Source organism: Anopheles nili, chromosome 3, assembly GCF_943737925.1.
Source record: "Anopheles nili chromosome 3, idAnoNiliSN_F5_01, whole genome shotgun sequence".
Classification (NCBI taxonomy): Eukaryota; Metazoa; Arthropoda; class Insecta; order Diptera; family Culicidae; genus Anopheles; species Anopheles nili.
This window is the reverse complement of record NC_071292.1, coordinates 66,449,623-66,462,437: the sequence shown is the minus strand read 5'-3', so window position 1 is coordinate 66,462,437 and position 12,815 is coordinate 66,449,623. Positions and strand designations below refer to the sequence as shown.

General features: G+C 51.2%; 1 protein-coding gene across 1 annotated transcript in view; it reads left to right on the top strand.

Moving 5' to 3' along the window:
* LOC128724842 (uncharacterized) overlaps nt 1-12,815 on the top strand; it is a 42,147-nt gene that overhangs the window by 11,817 nt on the left and 17,515 nt on the right. The gene's annotated exons all lie outside the window — the stretch shown is intronic.

Genomic DNA, 12,815 nt, shown 5'->3' with positions numbered 1-12,815 from the left:
GGCTCATCGATGCAGGACCGGTGGGACTCACGGTGCACTGTCGATTCCATTTCCGGTCTGGTCTCGAAGCCATTGCAGCCGGTCAGGAGTTTCGCCAAAAAGGGGTTTTTTTTACAGCCCCTGGTCGGGAAGAAAGGCAGAAGAGGACACATGCGCCCGAAAACAATTTCCCCCGGACGGTCAAAACCCCACCACGGGTAACGGTTGACCTCGGCCACTCGGATCCGTTCTCGCCGGTGGCGTTTCATACCCTAAAGCTAATGTCGCGCATGTTTATTTATCAGCAGAACCAGCCGAACCACCATCGGGCAGGATTTGTGTGTGTGTGTGTGTGTCTGTTCCCAGATCCTTCCCAGCCCAAAAGCAGGGCAGGACAGCTGCTGTGTGGCTTCGGGATTCGGTAAATCGTGTTGAAAAATGGCAACGAACCGTTTGGAAGGACGACCACGATGGTGGAGTGGGCGTGCAGAAAATGATAACAAAGCTCCTTCGATGGGAAAAGCATCTCGTGTGCCACGGTGCGTTGTTCCAGGTCAGTGAGCAGGATGGAACGATGGCATCGTGAGTGAAGGAACAAAACAAAACAAAAAAAAAAACGCTAGCGAAATACTAATCTTACGGGGATCGTGTACATTTTCCCGTCATTTCCTCTCGTGTTCTCTCTCTCTCTCTCTCTCTCTCTCTCTCTCGCTCACCCAGGGTTGTTGTTCGAATTTACTTCCACACGCGCACTCGGGCGGCCGTGGGACCTTGGGACCTGGGGACCTCGAAGCCTCGTTGGGCTCGTGCCGACCCAACCGACAAGTCGAACGTCAGCAGCAATCGAGTGGAAATATACATTTTCATTATCTTTCCTGCCCGTGCTGCCCGTTGCCCGTGATTGGTGGAAAGCCGAATTCGCTACCAAACCCTCCACCCCATCCCGTGGGGGTGGGCAAAAAAGCTCCCTCCCAGAGGGATACCGACGATGAGCCGCTCTCAATCATCTTCCGCCTATGGAGCCTGCGGGGTTCGGAATCCTTGTTTCGTGCCACCTGTGCGAATCCACGGCGCACTCGCTAATGCTCGGTGTGGGCTTTCTTTTTTCTTTTTTTTTGGAGGAGGGGGTGGTTTCTTCCTGCCAGTGATTTGCCGGATCTCGAGTCTAAATGCGTGCTCTCTTTGTGTGCACGCGGGAGTTGGAAATCTAAGCGGAAATTGATTTTTCACTCCACGCATCAATCAGTGGCCGCTTTGGGGAGCCTCCGGCAGGCTTTACGTGCCGTGTGTCGTGTCGTGTAGTGGGGACTCTTCTTTTTCTTCCTCACACTAAATGACTCCTTCCTGTGAATCGATTGCCAGGCCAGTGGCGGGCCGATTAACGGCTCAGGTGGACATTTTTCAACTCGAATGCTACCCGGACAAATTATGCACCCGTTTGCAAATTGCACGAGCGCGCGCCATTGAGAAATTCCCCATCGAAGGATTGAACGAATGGAGAACGCTCCCGATTCGAAGCTTGGGAAAACGGGAACCGGGAAAATCATTCTGCACACCTTTGCGGATTCACCGGTTCCATCCTCGTTCCCAGGGTGCCCCCAAAAAACGCCAACGGCACAAACACACGTTCGCAATTATTGCTCGGGGAATGAATATTTCCCGCAAAACTGCCCACGTCCCACGTCCCGGCGTTCGTTATTTTTGTATCCCATTTTTTTTTTGCGCCTCATCCGCCAATGGGCCAAATATCATAATATATCACGGCTCGGAACGAAAAACCCGCGAGCGCGAGAAGTAATGAGGAACGAGCGAACCAAAACCCCCGGCTAATGGAACGGAAACGTGCGGCCACCGGAGATACCCACGTTCCCGGGGGCATTAAAAAGCCGGGAAACCTAGCAGAAGCAGTCGGAGCGAGTGGAGCAACAAAAAGAAACAAAAAATCGCGCGAACATAACTCACCGACACCGCGAACCGGTAGAAGGAATCGCCGCCATTCCGGCAGCCTGGTTGCGGCGAGAACCGTTGCTGTCTGCGGTGATGTACTGCAATATTGTTGCCAGCATTTGTTTCCGCACCAACAGCGGACGGGGAGGATAAATTCGGTGTGGGTGTCTGCAGGGTGGTGGCAATGTATGCAATTTCCACCCGTCGACCGGGACCACCCTCTCCCTGGGGGGAATGATGTGCTTTTTTTGTTGTTTTTTTTTTTCTCCTTTTTGGTTTGTTGCGTTCGCGCGCGCTCGTACTCGTACTCGATGGAAAATTTATCAATGCGCAATGAACAAACGCAGCACAACGCGACGAGGTGCATCGGGGTTGGAGAAAACCGGAAGACCGGAATTGGGAACCGTCCACGTACACGGCATCTCAACCCTCAAGGGGGTTTGTGTTGTGCACTTTTTGCTTTTGCCATCGCTTGTTCCCATCCCACTTGGAAGGAATGGCACCGTCCGGGCGTTGATAAAACGGGACGAAAAAAGGCTCTCGTGCGCTCGGCAAGGTAGTAATTTGAATCAGCCCCGAAACATCGGCATGGCAAGGATCTCGGCATCCGGATCTTGTGCCACAGTTGGGGTTGGGGAAAAATCGGAATTCGGTTAGCTCGCTGCTGCGGGTTCCCTTATGCTGCACGAAATATGCTGCAACTGGGGTTCGATGCCGGCAAACCGATAGCTTCGTTCTACGGTGGCGATACCTTTTTTACATGCTTGCCGGGAGCGAGAGGTTTTGAGTGAAAGCAACACAACAACAAAAAAAGCACAAGCAAAAAGAAAAACCCCTAATGGTTCGAATGGCTACCGAAAGGCGGGAGCTACAATAACGAGAAAAATGCCGGCGGTTCCTGCCGAAGCTCCGACTCCATTGTGCTTTCGTTTTGTTGTTGTTGCCAGCGGACTGGACTAGGACGATTTGTATTCTTAACCGTCTCGTGCCCGGTACAATGACCGTGGCTGCATTGTGTTCGCGTCGAGGCAGGTCGATTTAATCGGGCCGGGCTAGCGTGCTGATGCTGCTAATGTCTACCGGAACCCAAAACGCCGGCGGTTGACTCCTTGCCACACAGCCCGGATGGGTTTCTCTTTTTTTCGTTTTTTTTTCCCATCGTTTGCGTCTGCGGAAAAGTACCGAGTCCGAAACCGAACCGGTTTGCCGGTTCTGCTCCAGCCCGGTGGCGTTTTATTGGATTTGCATCGGAATCGAACCAAGCGCCCCGGCCAAGGAAGCTGCCTTTCACCGTCGTTTGTGGTCCGTTTTGGTGGCACGTTTTTGCCTCACTTGCTTGCTTGCTTTGCGTGTGCGATATTGTGGCTGTCCGGTAGTTGCGGTAGTTTGCCAGCAGCTTGGATTGGCGATGGGACAAACCCGAACCGAGAAATGCCGAACCAGACTTCAAAACCAGGGGTGCTAGGGAAACTTCTGGGGGACTTCTTTCCACACGCTTCCGTGCGCAATTAGCGTAGCGTTTGTTTTTTTTTTCTTTTCCATTCCCTTTTGCTTCTTCGGAGGCTGGTGTGTACCTTCAGGCTCGGAGAGTTAGCTTTTCACTGCACTCCGCATCGATGGCGCGTTATGGCGTAAATATTTAAGATGCGAACAACGGCGCACAACCACGCTCGGTTCGATGGAGGTAATTTTTTGGGCAAACGACATCAGCGGTTGGATCCGTTCCCATTCGCACCCTTTTTGGGATGGTTTTTGTTGTTGTTGTTGTTGTTGTTGTTGTACACCCACCCTCACGACACGAAACGTGTCGATGGAAATGCAATTATAAGCGATCGGGGTAGAGAATTGATGAGCATTTTTTTTTTCTTGTGTTCTGCTCCTCTGCTGCTGCTATTAGAGCTTTCACATAAAAGGTTCAAAAAGCCGCAGTAAGCATCGTGTACAGGAGCACGATACAGCTTTCGGTTATTGCAGGCGAGAGCTTGCTGCTAATTGATAACACACATACATGCTTGCACGTGCCCGTGGTAATTGGACGTACATTGGTTTGGGGTTTTTTTTTTCTCCACTCGTCGATCCTCGAGTCCATGCATCTCTTCTGCCGCGTCTCGACCGGCGTAATAATTGGATAGAATATTTAGCCCAACTTATGAGCGATCCAAACTTCCGACACGCAATCGGTGGCTGGAGAGGCCAGCAAACTCAATAGTGGTCAATTAGACAGCCCAATTATTTCCTCTCCATGCGCCCAAGGGAGGCATCCTTGCCAGGTAAACCGTTACCGAGTCAAACGCCCTCAATCAAGACGCATCGCTGTAACCGGCCCGGTGGGTTGGGAAACATTAATTGAGAGTACCTCGCAAAGATATTGCGCCATCATCTGGCAACATTGTGTTGCGTCTTGTGAGCTCGCTTCCTGGCGACCATAGATGCAGCGGTAGTGATGGTGGAAAAATCGGTAAACATTCGAAAGCAAACTTCCATCACTCTTTCCGGTGTGCCGGAAGGATACACCGTGCGGAAGAAACACCAAAGTTACTCCGGTGGGCGTGAGGTGAAGGTTTACCCCCGAGCGACCCACTGCAGAAGAAGTCATTAAACTAACAGTATCATTCCGGGAGCCGCTTACACGGAAAAACTAATTAACAAGTTTTGTGCCCGATGCCGCTCGCAGGAGCCGTGGTTGTGTTGAAGGTTGAAGGGTGCTTTTTTCGGGAGTTCGGTGGAAACCGAAGCGACGCCAGTATTTCCCGTACCCGATGCATACCCATCAACGGTGCAGCTGCGTTTCGTATGAGAAGAACCCCGAAACCGAAATCACATCCCATCGGATGCACTGCGCGTGGGACGATCTCGAGAAGTTCAAAGGGACCCATGCTCGCTCACCTGGAACGGCAATCAAAAGTTTGCCAAACAACCCACACACACACCGTGTTCCAGGGTGCCTATCCCATTCAAAAGGATGAAGCGAGGCCGAATCGAATAGACACGATCCGATGCGGAACTTCGAAACAGATTGCAGCGAGAGCGTCTGCTCGTCCGAAGCGAAGACAGCTGCTTCTTCACCCAACTTGTAAGATGATCAACGATCGACCGAATGGAGGAAATGCGCGGCAATGGCAATGGCAGCACAGAGAAAACGAGAGAGAGAGAAAGAAAGTAAGCGACCGAGAGAAAAACTTTGCCCAATGCAAGGTGCTTACGTCCCGAAATCGACATCGTTTCGACAAATCGGTCAGACAAAGCCTCGTCGGTGGCTCGTTCGTTCGTTGGCTGGTGTTATGAATAAATTTCCCACCGTGCTTTCCATCCTTATCAGTGCACCGTCTCGCTTCCACTTCCGCTCACGTTTCGGGTCCTCTCAAATAGATAAACTTCTTGTAAAATAATCGAAACAAGTTGTACTGTAAGTTCCACTTATTGCTGTCTCCGTCTCGGCACCGACCGTGGGGGTCCAACTCGTGGAAAAGCTGAAGCGAAAAACGATTGCAAGGCGCAGGAAAAATCTCCACACATACACGAACACAGAATGGAGCGAGTGAGAGAGCACAGAATGGAAGGGAAAATTTAACTTATCATCAAACTTGAATGACATTCGTTTGACTTGTAAATCGTTGAACGGCGGTGTATGATATTTCCTTCGTCGGGTTGCGAACATCCCGGCGTTGCCGTTGGTGACAGGGAAAACGTGAATGCCGCCATGGAAGGATGTGTCTTTGTCTCTGGCTGGCATTTCAACGACCGATTCCGGGTGCCCCAGTTGCGCTGTGAGTGAGATAGCTCGCACGTAGGCCTATTGGATGGCCGGAAGTCCTTCGTCCTTCGCGTCAGGGGTTGGCGTAACTGGGTCGCTCCCCAGAGACAGACTGGGTTGAGCTTCGAAGCGTCCTTCACCTGCGATCGATGCTTCGCTTCGCTTAAATTCGATCCGCATGCCGATGGAAATTCCTTCATTCCAATTCATTCCAGCCGACAAACCGAAACAGGAAGTGTGGAAAATGAGCAAAAAAGGGCCCACCCGGGTAGGGCAAAAACGCGGCACGGATGAAATTTGCAACACGACACAAAAAAAAAGCAACCGGGAAACCCGCTGTTGATTATTAATTAAGCATGTCAACAGTCCGGTCCGGGCTGAAAGTTGATGTTGCGCCCATTCTCGGCGCGAGGCTGGTGCGTGCATTTTTTTGTTCTTGTCGTCCTGTGTTTTTCCGGTGGTTGCGTTCTTGTGCCGAATTCCCTTCGAATGATGCGGCCCGGTTGGTTTTGTTTCAATTTTGCACATTAGAATTTTTGGCGGTGCTCGGCGAGCGGTGGAAAGTATTCGATTTCGAGTTAGTTCGCTTGCCGGTGCTTTTTTTCCGGTCACCCGCCATTGTGCTTTGTCTTTAAGTCGCTGTGGAAAAGCATGAAAAAGGAAGCCAAGGAAAAGGCGCGGCACGGCGTGAGTTCGTCCAGAAAATCGAGCAACCGTACCCAGCGACCTAGAACGGCGCGTTCGGTTGCTTTGTCAGTCGGGTGGGCTTTTCCAACCCCTCACTCCACCAGCTTTTGGAGCTCACGTTTGCCTCAACGGCCACAAGCGCCTTCGGGCATCCCAGCACCCAGCCCAGGGATGATAAACTTGGGACAACATTTTAATTTGATATTCCTTTGCGCACCACAAACCAAACCGAGGGCTAGAAGCGATTGCTGGTGTGGGGCAGGCGGTAACAAAAGGGTGAAAAGATGGCCTCATCGGGGGTGATAGGGCGCGGGTGTGTGTGTGTGTGTATGTGTGCGCCCGCGCGCGACGAGCCAAGAAATGAACCGGTTCGCCGGGGATCCTAAACAAACATATGCGGTTGAAATGAAAGCTTTCGGGTTTTCAAGTTTTCAAACCTCCCGTGATGATGTGTGTGCGTGTGTGTGTACGTCTGTGAGGGTGGGTGGAATGAGCTTTCCCAACGCGCTGCTGCCCTTTGGCTTTGTGGAGCCAGCTCATGGAGATGGAATCAAACTGCGTGGCAGGAAATCAAATAGAACAGGAGAAAGTGAACCATTTATGTTTCGGCCCTGGTTCAAGGATGTGTTCCCGGGATTTTTTTTTTGCGCTCGTCCTTCTCGACCGGGCTTAGCCTTTTCGGGAGGGGGACATTTTCAAGCGTTTTTAAGCGATTTTGTTCCCCATTTTAACCTTCTGCGTTCGGCACTCTCATTTGTGCCGTTTTCCGTCTTCGTCACGACGGGGACGAAAATCGCTAACGCTAAGCTCGAGGAAAAACTCGGTGCCGTGACCGTCCGGTGGCCACCATTGTCCCTCCGGCTTTTGTTCGATACATTTGTTTGTCTTGACTTCTGGCCCTCCAGGCGTTCGCGAAGGAGCCGGTTGGACCTAATCACATAAGGTCGATAAAAACCGATGACCCCCCGGGGCTGGGTCAGCCGATGCGATGTAGTAGCGCACAGCTCGTGATCGCGTAGGAAAACGGCTCGGTCCCCGAACGACACCACAAGTTGTCCTAATTCCTCTGGATTCGATCGATCTAGGTTCACCCACACCGCTTTGAGAAACTTTTCGCCGCACAACGGAACGAACGAGAGACAGAGAAAGCGAGAAAGAAAGCAAGAAACCACTCAAAATCGCCATCCCTAAATCAAGGGCTGGAAAGTTTTTCTCCAAACGAAACGGAACGATGTTTGCTTTCGCTTCGCAGAGGCGGTGCGGTTGCTTCGTCGGAAACGTTCATCATCGGTATGGGGCGTTATTTTTTGTGCGTGTGAGAGCATTGTAAAAGGTAAATAAATGTATTCTTCACGTTGACGAAGGACCCTTCTGGCGAGCGAACGCACGCAGAGTTTGACCGGCGGAGTTGAATAGAATACGTCCAAATAAAGGCCAAATATTCTTGATCACCATGCTAGATTTATGTTTGATTTCGGCGAACAAGAGGTCGGTCGCTTATTTCCGTCCAAAAAAGGTCATTTAGCCAGTGAAGGGTTACACGCGGGCGTTCCATAATGGGCACGGCTTGTAATTACGTGTGAATTAAGTTAGCGGTCCCGGTCTAATCTTCCGTTCGCGCCAGGGCGAATGTTTGCAGGACCCTCGCGTTTTTAATAAAACACCCTCGCATGCTCGTAAACACATGCACACCTAAATCATGCTATTACATTGTTCGACGTGGCACCCCGTGGCAACCGGGGTTTTTCTTTTCGGTTCCTTTCAGAGGGTTCGCCCCATTATTCACGTAACCGCGCCCTTGTCAGTGGTCATCGCGTTCGCCAGCCAAACACGAGCATTACACCCGGTATCCGGTGCACCGGTGCCGGGTAATTGTGGCCTCCGTTCCGGTACATCCATGCGCCACCCCGATTCAACCGGGTAGGGTGGAAAATTTCCCATCAAACCCAGCGATTCGGACGGGGACGTGTGGATTTACAATGGAGGTCACGGTGGTGCATGTGGTTTTTCGCCCCTGTACGTTCGAGCAAGCAATTACTGTTTGCTAGCTACGGCACCGCCACAATGTGCCCTTGTTAGGATCGAGAGGGTGGTTGGTGGGTTTCTTGAAACACGCGCCTGTCAGGCACGGAGGTCTGAGCGGTCACTTTTCCCAGGGCCAGCGAATGGAAATGGCCGCGAAATGTACGAGCACAATCAACTCCAAGACCCGACCACGAAATCAGTAAGAGAGGTATGAGGGGCAGCGCGCAGCAAAACGCAGGACGCAAAGAACATACTGCACGAAAGAGCATAAGCAATTAGCTGCGCTCGCCTCACACCCCCGTCTTTTTAGAGCCCAATTTCGAGTGGTCTGATATGCGAGGCGAGCGGCGAGCCATATCGAGAGTGGCCGGAGCGCTGAATAAGCCAACATTTACCACCACCGTGAGGCGTGACTACAACAGCCGGGTTAGAATTCCGGTTAGCGAAGGGGTGTGAACCATAAATCAGCTTTTAATTGAGTTAGCGAAAGTATTCGAGCGCTGTTAACTTGTTGGTGGTGGGAAGAAAAGCGAGCGGCGGTGAATCAAGTGCATCGTGACGCTGTTTTATGCTCGCTCGCTGGGAAGCATGGGATATCCGGTGTAAATAACGACTTGTGACCTTTCATTGTGTATTTCGAAACCGGTGATGTTACAAACAAACAGGGACACTGTAATCCTTTCTCCCAAAGCCATTGTTTCGAGGCAACGAATCACGGCGTGAAATATTTCACAACAACCCCCTTGAACCGGTGAAATATTTCACCACTGCCACAGCAATTTCACGGACCGACGAGCAACAGCGGTGGGTTTCGTTTTCGATTATTAATTTACGCATCGATCGTTTCGGTCAATATATGGGCCATTTCGTTCGAGCCACCGGGACCCATCCAGCAACGGCCCGTTGATGGGCGTTCGCTCGTAGCTAACTAATAACGTAATCATTTTTCGTCACTGCCACAACCCGAAACCCGTGCCCGAACACAGTCCCACGGGGAGGATTCTGGGGGGCTTATTATAGCTTCCGGAACTACTAAGATGTCCTCTGGCGACCGGGAAAACTCCCACCACTGAGGCCGCTTGGAAGACACTCGAGCTCGTTCGTCCCTTCGCGCCTGCTTGCGCCCCAAAACAGCTTGCTCCGGATGGCGCAACCCATCCGGCAGGCAAGATGGCTGACGAACGCCCGCCATACCGTAATGGGGAACGCCGGTGAATCTTAATCAGAATCTGCCAGCAAGGCTCCAAACGACCATTAAGAGTGAGATTAAATTTTAACTTCCAACCTCGGCGGCACAACCCCTTTCTAGAGTGTTGGGTGGCCGCGACCACCCACGGCACGGGGGTGTCTTGTCAAGTCTACTACCGTGTTGTAAGCCTCGCCATCGCCTGCCTTCACACGAGCGCGTTTTTCCCGAACCACCGATCGGCCAACCGGCACGAACAAGATTGCCTAATTAGTACACCGGGCGGTAATTTCTCGAGCGCCTCTCACCCCAACGGTGGCCCCTATCCGTTCGATAAGCAACGACGCTGCGTTACTGCGCCTTGGGCTTGAGCCGCTCTTCCGTCGGGGTGGCTTCCGTCAGGGCCGGGTTTCACTTCCTTATCGCTTCAAAGCCACCCCCTCCGGGCGAAGGCTCTATCTTTCACTTTTAGCACCCTCTCACGCCCACCAACCCACCAGGCTTTTAACAGGCACAAGAAGGGCCACGAAACCCTCCGTTCTGTGCCACCGGTGTGGGGCCGAAGGATTGCGTCGTAAAAGGTTTAACCAGCGAAAGGGCGTGTGGGGGCGTGTGGAATCCTGCAGCCAGGTGAGGACACTGTCAGCACGTTTCCTTTTCGCGGGCATTTTCACGCAAAGCCTCGCGCAAGTGCGACAGATCGGTGCGAAAAGATTGCGATAAATTTATGGCACTAATATCGGCGGAATATTAGCAAATAACCGTTATCGATATGGTGGTGCCGCACGCTCGCACACTTTTCGCGTGCACCAGCGCTCTCCAAAAGGACGCCACCAAATGTCAGCCACGCGCGTGCGTTTCCCCAGCTCGGGTGGCAAGAAATGAATTCTCAAACACCTTCAGGATAATTGATAATGATGATGAAGCGATGGGAAGGCAGCGGTTACGAAACCGAGATGTTGAGGCCTTTCGCCGTGCAAGGAAGCGAGCTGGGCCTTGCGCTGTCTTCATTTCCGTACTCGGGGACGGAAGGACGAGCAGCGACGATAAAGTTGGTTCTTTCCCGGAACTGCACGGTGTACTTTTCCGTAGTACGGTGCCTTATCGGCAACCATCTGCATCGAAGGCTTCACATCGTGGGTTCTTGCCTGGCACAATCTGCTGTCTCGGGCACTGAGAACTGAGAACGAGAAACCAGCTGTGTGAGCGCGTGTGTGTGATCTTTCTTCCGTGCACCAGACCAAGCCTACCGATGTCCCTCGACGCCCGTATCGCACCACCAGACGTGGGTGCAATTATGGATCAAATTAAATTTTCCCTATCTCGACCGTTTGATCGGACACCGGTGCCAGTGCACTTTTCCTCGTTCGAAAGGCACTACACTCTCGGTTGGCGGTCGGTTTGGTTCAGGCTTACCCGAACGGTGAACGATTTGTTTATGAACACACATACACACACATACACACACACATGCAAATCCATATGCACACACACCCACTCACCAACACCTACAGCTCGTATGCAAAATCCCTTACCGGAAGTCACGAACGACCAGGCGCCTCCATCGGTCGGTACGAGAGAGTTCGGTACGGAATTGCTCTCGTCCTCGGGGAGGAATCAGCGTGGCATCTTTGGCGAAAGGACGAAAGGGTACTTTGTGTTTGTCTAAAAATTGCTAATAACCGGTTATCAGTTGATAGATAAACACACATGCCCACACGCGCACACGCAAGCATCCGAGAAAGATGAGATTTTTCCGATAGCCCAGCGGTACTGCTCGTAAGTAATTAAATACCAGACTGAGACTATTTGAAGCAAATGAGTGGGACCGGAGGTGTCGTCGGTGAGGCTGATAATTTTGTTATTAGCAAGTGAATTGTGACACCGGCTGGGTTACGACCAAAACGCTAAAAGGCTTCCGGGGAGTTTCCCGGTGGTTACGGTTAAGCAGAGGATTTAATTTATGGTTCGGATAAAATGAATGTGAATTTACTGCCAAACAGGCACGCCATAAGAGCGTTTATGTGGAATTTTTTAATAAAGCGATAGAAGTAAATTGATTTTTCAAAGTAAGGTTTTTCTTAGTGAACGAAAACCTTTGGTGTTTTCTGAGCAAATCCATATCTTATAAGCTGGTAAAACATGACGTAAAAATTGTTTAAAAACGTTCAATATGTAAAGGCACATGCATGGACATTTGCATTGTTTCAGTGTCGGGTTTTCAGCTAAGTAACGCCTTCATAACGCACTTTGTATGCAAAATCTAATAACACAACACAACATTGTGTCACTGTTTGTTGGAAAACACCTTCGCATTTTCCGGCCACTGGCCATTATGGAAGAAGACTTCCATTACAATCACCCTCATTGTTATGTCACGCGTATTCCATACGTGATCGTGTTTGTCCAGTCACAAGCAGCTAATATGTTTGTCCTTGCCACGTGCACCAGCAAGTGATAATACGACCAAATGGTTGCTGAAGCATTATACCCAGACCGGACCACTTCAGTCAGCCCACGCGCAGCAAGTAAATGCTTACTTAAGCCATCCTCTAATGCAGCTCGGATGTCACATACACGCGGACACACCGGAAAGAAGACTGTTCTATTCAATAAAATTCAAATTTACATCAATCCTTTCTAGTCCATCTATCCTTTCCCCTTTTCCCTTTCGACCATCTCTAGCTACTTTGAAAGCATATTACTTTCGGAAAGGGGCGGATCGGTGGATCGATTGAAACGCAGAAACGCCGGCACTTTCGTCAAGATCAACGGATGGATCAACTATTTTCCGACAAATTTCCCTCGCCTTCCGCTGCACACACATATAGAGACACACGTACATACACATTCACAGCCTTCGAAGACGATACGCGCCGGAACGGTGGCTTTTTTGTTAGTTTGCGCTCGAAAAACCATCATGAATATGCATTAATTCCCCGACGCTTTCCTTTGCGTCGAGGGCGGATTATTGAAAATGGCCGAGCGTGTGAATGGTGTGAAGGAGCTCGGGAAAACGGGCTCCCAGACCGGTAGTGGTTGGGCTCCTGCCGAGTGGGTAGTTTGGCACCATCCGCTCTACTCGTGGGCTAAAGTTTTCCCAGCACCCTTCACCGGTCGCCCTACGAACGAGGAACGATCGCAAACACTTTCATCCGTAATCGAAAGCCCGCCGTTTCGCAACCACGCGAACCTCGAGCAGCATGTTTTTGTTGTCGCTTCCGTGCGACGAGGGCG